The sequence below is a fragment of the Schistocerca gregaria genome, chromosome 5 (assembly GCF_023897955.1).
Source record: "Schistocerca gregaria isolate iqSchGreg1 chromosome 5, iqSchGreg1.2, whole genome shotgun sequence".
In the NCBI taxonomy this organism is placed as follows: Eukaryota; Metazoa; Arthropoda; class Insecta; order Orthoptera; family Acrididae; genus Schistocerca; species Schistocerca gregaria.
In genome coordinates, this window is record NC_064924.1 from 664580048 (window position 1) to 664592576 (window position 12529).

The 12529-nt window shown below is 44.0% G+C and overlaps 1 protein-coding gene across 3 annotated transcripts in view; it reads right to left on the reverse strand.

The window, feature by feature from the left end:
* LOC126272437 (tensin) overlaps positions 1–12529 on the reverse strand; it is a 2382193-nt gene that overhangs the window by 303364 nt on the left and 2066300 nt on the right. The window lies entirely within an intron of this gene.

Sequence of the window (12529 nt, forward strand, 5' to 3'; positions counted from 1 at the left end):
TCTTATGAGCGGATTACCCCTGTGATCTATCCTGAAGCCAGTTTTGCTCCATGCTTATTGAAAAAATGGTTCAAATGGCTCTGAGCACTATGGGACTCAACTGCTGTGGTCATCAGTCCCCTAGAACTTAGAACTACTTAAACCTAACTAACCTAAGGACATCACACACATCCATGCCCGAGGCAGGATTCGAACCTGCAACCGTAGCAGTCCCACAGTTCCGGACTGCGCGCCTAGAACCGCGAGACTACCGCGGCCGGCATGTTTATTGAAATAATATCTCTGACAATTACCAAACTTAAACTGAAGGGAGAAATGAGAGAAGTATGTGTTATGAGATGAGTCACTAAAAGTTCTATTCCTTTCTTAGACTTCAAGGCGAAAACAGAAAGGTGTTGTATCCGTCTACCGTGACGGATGGTCTCGTTAAGATCTGTGCAAGCATCTCAAGGTCATCTTAGATATAATTCTGATATATCAAAAGTATGCAAATAAAGTAGCGAGAAACTTACTAATTCATTCTTAACGTTGCCAAAAGGGATACGAAAACCGTACTGGGAAGAATCATACCTGTATCGAGAGGGGCGTTTTAGTTTTACTGCACTTCACCACCGAGTAGTGCCAAGGCACAATTTCAGCCAGTAAACATAGAGACAAGACTGAGTTCCTAGGAAAAATAACTGCGATATCTACCGGCATCAACGTAAAGCGCACAGTTTTCTGTTACGGCTCTGCAAAGGAACTGCCCTTGTGCGAATGCAGCTGAAATTTGTCGTTGATGAACAACTTCCATCTCTGCTGATGTAGGCTCTGTTATCTATGTTGCTAAATGAAACTAGAAAAGGAAAATATTTATGGATAATTCCGTCGGTTTTTGGAGGAACATAGACATATTAATAACTTGAATACAACGTATTATGTTCCATAGTATTATTTATTATTTCCTTATGAAAGATGACAGTGTATGAAGAATCGGAATGATGGCTTCAAGAGGGGTTCAAACACCATTTCAGAACGGGAGAGAGGCATTCCTGATAGGAAAGTAATGCGTGAACTAATATACTATGCTACGAAACACATTGATGCCAAGGGAATTCTGAAAAATAAATCGATTCTGTACAGAAATCTTACGACAAATGATTAAAAATAACCATCGTTAAGACGAAAGAGCGCTTACATCAAAGTACTTTGCTCAATAGAAGCTACGTGAAGCAGGAGAACAAACGGTCACTAGACTGAGGTATCTGAAGTGACATCCTAACATAGGTAAATATTTTATTTCGTGGCTATTACGCATCTTTCTTGAACTTTAATGTTTCCTATCACAATTGTGTACTAGCAATTACCGGTACTAAATTGTGAGTGGAGCTGCCCTCTCTCCAAGGGAGCCTCATACTACGAATGGAACAACGCAAGGCAACGATTTCAGGCATACTTCCAAGCAGGAAGACTGGTGGACAGCGCTCTTTCAGAGCCAGTTAATTATCACAGCAATTAAAGTTAATTGCTTTATGTTCTTTCTGAGGGCGCGGTTGAAAGTGCCAAGTAAAGGGAAACGCTGGAAGTTGGCACGCAAGCACACTGATCTTTATCGGCAGCACGAGCAGTAGTAATAAACAGTCCCGACCGTAGAAAACGAAATAACTCCTATCACGCGACATTTTCATTCGTCGGTGGTGCGAGTAAAAGTATGAAACAAAGGCTAAAAAAACCGGAGGTATCATTACCTTAAATTGCTGTCGATGGCAGTGGATAGCCCTAAATAGGCATTTGTTTCACGCTGCCGTGTTTGCGCGCAGTAGCGAGTGTTACATGCTCAGAAAGCAAACAAGAGCTATTCGCGATAAATGACGCAGAGAGATGATGTCACACTTCATTAAGCACGACAGTGGCGCCCCTAGCTCGCGCCATGCAAGTTCCAACCTTCTTCATCAAGCTACACAACGCCCACTCACACAAGATAGTGGCCGTATTCGATACAGTGCCAGTGGCCGCACAGTCATTTAGTGAACGCAGTACGAGCTTAACGATTATCAGACAACCTCTGTGACTGGCTTCAGACTTCCTAGCAACTAAAAACAAACGAACACCCTCCGAAGTGGCCATGAAGGCCCAAAGGTACCGACCGGCCGCCGTGTCATCCTCATCCCTTAGGCGTCACCGGATGCGGATACGAAGGGCATGTGGTCAGCACACTGCTCTCCCGGCCGTTGTCAGTTTTCGTGACCGGTGTCAATAGTTCTCACTCAACTAGCCCCTCAATTGACATCACAAGACCTGAGTGCACCCTGCTTGCCAACAGAACTCAGTAGGCCCGGACGGTCATCGCTCCAAGTGCTGGCCAAACCCGGTGATATGATGAGAACAAGTGTTGCCACAGCAGCATTGCCGTGTAACTTCGTAGCAGCTAGGAGTGACAAAATCTACAGATGTAATCGTCATTTTGGGAGTAACCCAACCTAGCATTATAGGCTCATTACAGTTTACAAAATACATAAATGATAAGATCAATGACTTAGGAAGATAGATGACGATGTTCGCGGGCGATGCAGTTGTTGTAAATAGATAGCACATACAGCAAAAAAGTAGGTGAATAGATCCAATATCTCCCTGTTATGTTATTGGCGACAGATTAATGGGGACAATAGCTATGAAAATCCGTCTGGAATGTCTACTTAAAAAATCAGATTTTTATCTTTTCGCTAGAGGTAGAACTCCTCCACGCCCACACCGGCATGATGGCCAACACAATAGGTCTACTGTCATCTCTGCATAAGGGTTAGTATTCACTAACGTGAGGACTAATCCTAGGTTGAGATTTTTTATATGACGAATCTCAATGAAATGTAATTCTTGCACGAAGGAAGTGACTTACATGCGGCTGGTCCCGGCGGAGGTTCGAGTCCTCCCTCGGGCATGGGTGCATGTGTTTGTCCTTAGGATAATTTAGTTTGTGTAGTGAGTAAGCTTAGGGACTGATGACCTCGGCAGTCAAGTTCCATAAGATTTCACACACGTTTGAACATTTTGAACTGGCTTACAGATCGCTAGTTCGAGCGTTTCTTGAATTTTGCTCTTCAGCAGAGATGGACCTAGCCTGTCAGTATGAGCACTACCCTGGCGCCCCTATCTAATATTGAAGCTAGGTAGAGTGGCTAAAAAATGTTCAAATGTGCGTGAATTCCTAAGGGAACAAACTGCTTTGGTCATCGGTCCCTAGACTTACACACTACTTGAATTAACTTAGAGTAAGAACAACACACACACCCATGCCCGCGAGGGGACTCCTCGAACCTCCGACGGGAGGGGCCGCGTAGTCCGTGACATAACGCCCTAAAGCGCGCGGTTGAGTGGCTAGTGCAGCTCTAAGATATTAATATGTGTTAATATGTCTCAGGACGTGCACAAAACACATTTTGTTGAAGTCTTATTTATCATCACACTTGCAACACTGAGACAGTCACATAATTACTCATTCAGTTTTAGAAATCTATACACACACACGTGTGTATGTTTTCCACATCTTCTCCTAAACCACTGCACCAGTTTCAACCAAACTTGGTACACATGTACCTTACTGTGACGCAACAACCGCTGTGGGGGTAGAAACCAACTACCTATCAAAGGGCTCGGGAGTGTGAATAGAAAAGGACGACGCGTTAATTCGAAGATTGTATGCATCCGTAATTTAAAAGTGACATAACTTAGTGGCTTGCAACAAATTACACACGTAATTTCAGACCTTTACGAAATTCCTTCTGATTGACAACGCCCACAAAATGATGAAAGGAATATAGTTTACAGTCACTACTTTTCCGCTGTTCGTGCAGTAAAATTACAGCTTCAGGTGTGACGTTATAATTTATCACGTCTTTGCTGCTAACAGTATTCGCGACGCGTTTTGCATACAGTATCCACATACACCATTGCATGTAACTCCGAAATTATGTCATTGTATGACACGTAGTTCAGGAAATATGACGTCATAAAGAACTAGACGCGTGAAAAACTGCCACATCAGGCTTGACGTTTAAATTTATTGCTTCTTTGCTACTGACTATGCTCAAAATAAATTTCGCAACAGTATCCATATTAGTCACGGAATGTACCTACAAAATTATATCATTTTAAGACACATAATTCAGGAGATATGACGTCAGAAACATTAAGCACAAGGCCAGAAGGTGCGTGGTGCGGGCGTGGTCGCAAAGCCGTCAATAAACGCCTGGGCAAGGCCGGCTTTCTCTGCGAGTAACAAAATATTTACAGAAAGCTTAGCTTTCGTATCCACTAAATGCTTGTCAATGTTGCTCTTTTCAGTATCATGTCCAATACTATTCAAAGCTAAATTGGTTAGTGTCCATTACAAAACGTCGCTTTGAGTTAATTTCATTTTTACTTGTAATTTCAAAAAAATATTTTTGGCTGTGAGCATACCATTATTTCGAGCACCAGAGTGACTAGGAAAAGGGTCCAATTAAAAATAAATAAATTAAAAAATGAGTCACTAGTGTTTAGAAGAAAAGCGATGGCTTCAAATGAATATATGTAAAATAAAACTAGGAATTCTGTACGTTTGAGTAAAAATCGACAATTAGCTTAGTGGTTGCAAGCTCCCTCTGTGTATCTTAAAACAATAATGATGACTTGCGTTTGCGACAGTCGGACGAGTGAAAGCATTTCAATCACGTTATATACACTGGTGGTTATTTAAATGAAATGTGTGCCTAAACCACTCTGTGCATTGAATTTTGTACTTACAGGATACTTTATTTAACGAATGTTCTGAGATGATAGTTATTTAATTTAAACACAGTTTTTTTTCGCAGACAACAAGTTTATGGGCCCTGATCAGTCGCTCACAGATCAATGTCCTGCTTAGCTACATCAGACAGTTTCTTTCATCTGCACTCGCTGACCGAAAAGTGAAGCCCCCAGCAGAGCCAGAGGTAATGAAACGATACTTTACGATTTGAAAGGGTGATTGCATCTGCTGTAGCTGCCCGTTGGATCCCGGATAGTGCCACTGGGAACGAATTGACGTCCGAGCTGGTTCCGCAGATGTTCTGTTGTGGGCAGATCCGGGGATCTCGCTGGACACAGGAGTATCTTTGTCACGCAGACAGTTCATAGAGACACCTGACATTTGTGGACGAACTTTTTCCTGCTAACTAATGGCAACACGATACCGTCGCACGCGAACGTACTTTCTCGTGTGTCCCATGGAAGTGTGATAGGACCGTTACTGTTTACTATATAAGGTCTAGTAGAGAGCGTCGGATGCTCTCTGTTAAGTGGGTGATGTGATTGTCTATAACAAAGTAGTAACGCCAGAAGGTAGTAACGATTTGCAGTATGACCTCCAGAGAACTGATGAATGATGCAGTCTATGGCAGCTGACCCTGAACGTAAATAAATGTAACATATCGCGCATACATAGGAAAAGAAATCCACTACTGCGTAGCTACACTGCTGATGACAAAATGCTGGAAACGGTATCTGTCGCAAAATTTCTGGGAGTAACTATCCAGAGGATGCCAGACTCAGATTCATAGGAAGAATCTTAAGGAAATGTAACTCATCACTGAAGGAAGTGGCTTATAAGGCGCTTGTTCGACCGATTCTTGAGTATTGTTCGTCTATTTGAGATCCCTGCCAGAAAGGACTGATAGAAGAGAGAAAGAAGATTCAACGAAAAGCAGTGCGTTTCGTCACGGGATCGTTTAGTAGGCACGATTGAGAGTTACGGAGACGCTGAACAAACGCCATTGGTAGACGTTATAAGTGGATCGCCAGTGGAACAGGGTTGGAGGACTCAGCTGGTGGTACAAAACGTACCCTCCGCCACACACCATAAAATGACTTGCGGAGTATGATGTAGATGTAAAAGTAACACATGAGGACGCAGGAAGTCTTGACGTGCCGTTGTGCCGTCAGAGTTCCGTCAGTCACTACCAGCCATGACATGAAGTCATACCCCATGTCTCCTCAGACCATAACGTCAGGAGTAACACCGCTGTGCCCCTCCAAAACGTTGAAAGGCCGCCACCGTACTCGCTCACAATGGTTATCCAGAGTAGTGAAGATTCGCGATCCATCACCTACTGGCCCCCGTAAACGATCAAACGTATCTGACAAAATCGACCTTGTCCATCCACGGATTTGACACGTAAGCCCGTAGACGTTCAAACAACATTTTGTCAGTTTAACCTCACTTTGAAGCATACGCTGCTCTTCTGTTGGTGTGTATTTTGACAGTGACAACGGCCACAAACGCAGACAAAGCAGTCCTGGCATTGACTTGGACTCTGTGTTTAAAAGAAGAAGAAGGAAACAAGACTCTGGTGCAGGGAATGGCTTTACGATGAGAGATTTAACCATGAAAATCTGCTAAAGGAAATATTACTCTGAGAATCCGATGATTACAACTACTTTCTGAGAATGGGCAATGAAACTTTTTAAAACGTTTTGAGGCCCCCCCAAAAGAGCAAATTTGCCTGTCAAGTTCGCTCTTATGTAGCAACAGATGCGTCAAACATGACCGCACACTTACCAAGAAAGCTTGTCAGTTTAACCTTACTTTTAAAGCACACGCTTTTCGTTTATCTGTATTTTGCCACTAGTGGGAGTGGCTAGAAATGCAGATAAAGCGTTTCTAACATTGCCACTGGCACTGTGTTTAAAGAATAAGAAAACAAGACGCTGATCCAGAGAATGGTTTAAAATGAGCAATATACAACTGAAAACCCGTTGATGGAAATGTTACACTCAGAACCCGATGATTACATCGACTTTCTTCCGATGGACAGTGAAACGTTTAATAACTTGTTTAGCGTTACTTCACCCTCACACTGAAAAAGAAGATACAAGTACGCGAAAATATATCCTCGTCCACTTGGCGTCAATTGACAGTTCTTTAAAATACCACAACACGGGAACGTATAGCCCACATCGTTCGCTGAAGACCGGAGAATTTCGATTCCTTTTATTTCACTCCACTCCGCTTGTATGTTACTGCAAGCGTAAAATACTGATTTTATTCACAACCTCTTCATGCATAATATATGGCTGGGAAGGATATGGTACCTCTACCATGTTAGTCTTTGTCAGTGCTATTTTGGTTTTATGCTTGACTATGTTTTCAAAGCTGTGGAAAATTCGCGATATAGTGAGCTAAATTGTAACAAAACACTTTTTCACTAAACACATGCAGGCACATGCCGGGATGGTTTCTTTGAAAGGGCACGGCCGACTTCCTTCCCCGTCCTTCCCTAATCCAATGAGACCGATGACCTAGCTGTTAGGTCTCTTCCCCCAGACAACCCAACCCAACCCTTGACAAACACGTCAAACAGCACCGTGCACTGTCAAATATTTGGCAAGCATAGTTCGTTTGACGAAATGTTTGATCGTTTACAAGGGCCTTAACAGAATGCGACGTCATTCGTCAGCGCCGGCCGCGGTGGTCTTGCGGTTCTAGGCGCGCAGTCCGGAACCGTGCGACTGCTACGGTCGCAGGTTCGAATCCTGCCTCGGGCATGGATGTGTGTGATGTCCTTAGGTTAGTTAGGTTTAAGTAGTTGTAAGTTCTAGGGGACTGATGGCCACAGCAGTTGAGTCCCATAGTGCTCAGAGCCATTGGAACCATTTTTCATTCGTCAGCAGACTATGTAACGCTGCCGCGGCACCACACAAACGCCGTCTCTGTTGTGGTGCGATACGCATGGCCCACTGAGTCCCCAGTCCAGCGGCACCAAGGCTCCGGTCAATGGTGCGGGATGCCACGGAGTGTTGCAGAGATGCAGTACTTGTTCTCGGATGACAGGCGCGGACGTGAAGACGTTACGATGTGTCTGGTGCTGAGTACTGCGGTTCTCTCTTTTGATGCTTAGACATAGCCGACCGGACCCTTGACGATGAGTATGGCTGCCCTCAAGTTCTCATGCAGTCCAACATCGCGCCACCAGAGGCATCCGAGAGCTCCCCAAACGTGGATAATGCCCGATTCGACGAGCCAGCAAAACAGAGACCCTGAGTGAGGACCCCTTCTGTCACGTGATGACAGTTCTGTCGATATGTTCGGAGAATATCTTTGACTTACTGCGCATTCAGCTCTTAAACGTTGTTTTAGTCAGTAGTGACCTAAACGTTGTAACACAGAGAGAGTGGAGCTGAGATGTGTACCCATCACGGCTAGTCTGATATGAACATTTTCGTAATGTTGCTGTGATATTTGCTATTTGCGGTGCGAGTGGTAAACAATAAATAACTCGAGTTGGAATCAAAATATGGACGTGATTATTCATTGCCAAGGCAAGTGCAGAGTGAGTGACGAGCAGTGAAATAATATTGGGGCCAACGGCCCTGCTGCAGTGGTAACAGCGCTTCCCGTCACGTCACCGAAGGTAACTGCTGTCGGGGTTCGCTAAGACTTATATGAAGAGGGTATGTGTTCTTTCGGACATGTCGGAAAGAACAGGTGCCACTGGTGACCGTACAGCTATCTAGAATGAAATTACAATTAAATCAATACCATTAGCGCTGACGGGCGTTGATATACATCTACGGGGACAGTTGAAAATGTGTGCCCCGACCGGGACTCAAACGCGGGCAGCCGCTCTGTCCATGTGAGCCACCGAGGGCACAGAGAATAGGGCGACTGCAGCGATTTATCGCCGGCAAGCTCCCCGTGAGATCCACATTCTCAACTTATAGTCTACACACTACACTATAATGGCGGGGGCACTACGAATGTAGGGTGTGGACTATAAGTTGAGCATGTGGGAGAGTGCCGGCGATAAATACCTGTAGTCGCACTATCCTCTGTGCCATCGGTGGCTCAGATGGAAAGAGCGTGTGCCATGTAAGCAGGACATCCCGGGCTCAAGTCCCGGTCGCGGCATACATTTTCAGCTGCCCCCGTTGCTGTTATCAACGCCCGTCAGAAGCTAATGGTACTGATTTAATTGTAATTTCGCTAACCCTTCGATGTGTGACCGATCGGGTCTGCCGGGTGCTGTTGGCAAACGGGGTGCACTCAGCCCTCCTGAGAACAATTAAGGAGCTATCTGTCTGAGAAGCAGCGATTCCGTTCACGGTAACTGACTAGGACGGTGTGCTGAGCACATGTCTCCCCGTAACCGCATCCAGTGACGCCTATCGTCTGAGGATGACATGGCGGTCAGTCAGCGCCGTTAGGCCTTCCGAGACGTGATTCACTAAAGACAGAGAGAGAGATAATATTGGAAAGAAATATGGGCAAGACTTCGCTAATTACTTGCGACTTAAATTTACCGACCCGCCGGCCAGATGGGGTGTGACGGGTGAGAGATGAGATAGACGAAGTAGCCGAGATAGACATCGATAACACTTACGGACCCTTAGTTAATTTCGAGAAGACGACCCCGTCTTACACCAACGTGTGGAGAACGAGTCGATAGATGGCTCTCTTGCTCTATCGAACGTCGGGTCGTGAGCAGGTGTCGCCCCCGACACGAATTTCATTTCATTGCTACAGGGGCATGTTTCATTTGTATTTGAACTACCCGCGATGTCTTCATGTTTTTTATTTGGACATTTTCAGTTTTATTCATTTCCTTACTTAATTAATTTTCTAATCAGTCACTATTTGTCAACATTTGGACATTGTAGACACTATTTATGCTGTAGTACAACAAAATGTATGTCAACAAAGGTTGTAAGTCTGACATTGAAAAATAAATAAATAAAAATAAAAAATAATGAAAAATAAATGAAATAAAAATTACACATACGTGTAGCGTTGAAGTCTCAGTCTGAGCTTCAAACCACCTTTACCCTATTTTTTCTTACTTTAATACATTAAAAAAAAAGATGATACAGCGTCTGCCAGGTAAGCTGGAAATCCCGGGTTCGAGTCCCGGACGGGGCACACATTTTCACCTGTCCCCGTTGATATACTGGGTGATCAAAAAGTCAGTATAAATTTGAAAACTTAATAAACCACGGAATAACGTACATAGAGAGGTAAAAATTGACACATATGCTTGGAATGACATGGGGTTTTATTAGAACAAAAATAAAATGCTAGATGCGTGAAATATTTCTTGCGCGCTTCGTTTGGTGATGATCGTGTGCTCAGCCGCCACTTACGTCATGCATGGCCTCCCAGGTCCCCAGACCTCAGTCCTTGCGATTATTGGCTTTGGGGTAACCTGAAGTCGCAAGTGTATCGTGATCTACCGACATCTCTAGAAATGCTGAAAGACAATGCCACACCGTAACTCCGGTCATGCTTTACCGTGCTGTTCACAACATTATTCCTCGAGTACAGCTATTATTCAGGAATGATGGTGGACATATTGAGCATTTTCTGTAAAGAACATCTTTGGTTTGTCTTACTTTGTTATGCTAATTATTGATATTCTGATGAGATGAAGCGCCATCTGCCGGACATTTTGTGAACTTTTGTACTTCTTTAGTTCTAATAAAACCCCGTGTCATTCCAAGAATGTGTGTCAATTTGAACCTCTATATCTACATTATTCCATGACTTACTCAGTTTTCGAATTTATACTGACTTTTTGATCACCCGGTATATCAAAGCCGATAAAAAAAATTAAAAAAAGAAAAAAAGAAAAAATAGAAAGTAGGAAAGATAGTTGGAAGAGGACTTTCCAGCGAAAAGCTAAAGGTCCCGAGTTCGAGTCACGATCCGGCACAGATTTCTAATCTGTCAGGAAGTTTCATATCAGCGCACACTCCGCTGCAGAGTGAAAATCTCATTCTAGAATAAAGATGTAGAATGTTAACAGAGTTTGTTTTATTTAAAAAGATTGGTGAGTTGTCACATGAAAAATTCAAGCCATTACTTTTCAGCAAGCTCTCGTAATTCCACCAGCAACTCGTATCGCACCTTCCAAACTTCACAGAAGTTTCGTCTGTGAGTTCTGGAAGGTGACAGATGAGATATTCGTGGAAGTAAAGCTGTGAGGACGAGTCGTGGGTTGTACTCGGGTAGCTGAGTTGGTAGAGCACTTCCTCGCGAAGGACATAGGTCCCGGGTTCGAGCCCCTGTCCGGGACACACTTTTAATCTGCCAGGAAGTTCGATATCAGTGCATCGACATCTACATCTACATCCATACTCTACAAGCCACCCGAATGTGTGTGGCGGAGGGTACCTTGAGTACCTCTACCGGTTCTCCCTTCTAATCCACTCTCGTATTGTTCGTGTAAAGAAGGATTATCGGTATGCTTCTGTGTGGGCTCTAATCACTCTGATTTTATCCCGATGATCTTTTCGCGAGATGTACGTAGGAGGGTGCAATATGTTCTCGAAACTTCAGCAAAAGCCCGTACCGAGCTACTGAGCGTCTCTCCTGCAGAGTCTTCCACTGGAGTTTATCTATCATCTCCGTAACGCTTTCGCGATTACTAAATGTTCCTGTAACGAAGCGCGCTGCTCTCCGTTGGATCTTCTCTATTTCTTCTATCAACCCTATCAACCCTATCTGGTACGGATCCCACACTGCTGAGCAGCATTCAAGCAGTGGGCGAACAAGCGTACTGTGACCTATTTCCTTTGTTTTCGGATTGCATTTCCTTAGGATTCTTCCAATGAATCTCAGCCTGGCATCTGCTTTATCGACGATCAACTTTATATGATCATTCCATTTTAAATCACTCCTAATGCGTACTAGCAGATAATTTATGGAATTAACTGCTTCCAGTTGCTGACCTGTAGCTAAGTGATAAGGGATCTTTCTTTCTTTGTATTTGCAGCACATTACACTTGTCTACATTGAGATTCAATTGCCATTCCCTGCACCACGCGTCAATTCGATGCAGATCCTCCTGCATTTCAGTACAATTTTCCATCGTACAGCCTGTCGATATACCACAGCATCATCCGCAAAAAGCCTCAGTGAACTTCCAATGTCATCCACAAGGTCATTTATGTATATTGTGAATAGCAATGGTCCTACGACACTCCCCTGCGGCGCACCTGAAATTACTCTTACTTCGGAAGATTTCTCTCCATTGAGAATGACATGCTGCGTTCTGTTATGTAGGAACTCTTCAATCCAATCACACAATTGGTCTGATAGTCCATATGCTCTTACTTTGTTCATTAAACGACTGTGGGGAAATGTATCGAATGCCTTGCGGAAGTCAAGAAACACGGCATCTACCTGTGAACCTGTGTCTATGGCCCTCTGAATCTCGTGGACGAATAGCGCGAGCTGAGTTTCACACGACCGTCTTTTTGGAAACCCATGCTGATTCCTACAGAGTAGATTTCTAGTCTCGAGAAAAGTCATTATATTCAAACAACAGACAGAGGTGAGGTTGTTGCTCTGTCAAAAACGTCGAGCGCTGTGGAATGACGGTATCAACAAATTGGCCACTCGTTGGGAGATACGTATTAGTCCCCAGCGCCCCTATGTTGAGAGTTAATTACGAAGAGATGAAGAATAAAGATGAAACTTCCTGACAGATTAAAACTGTGTGCCGGACCGAGACTCGAACTCGGGACCTTTGCACGACTC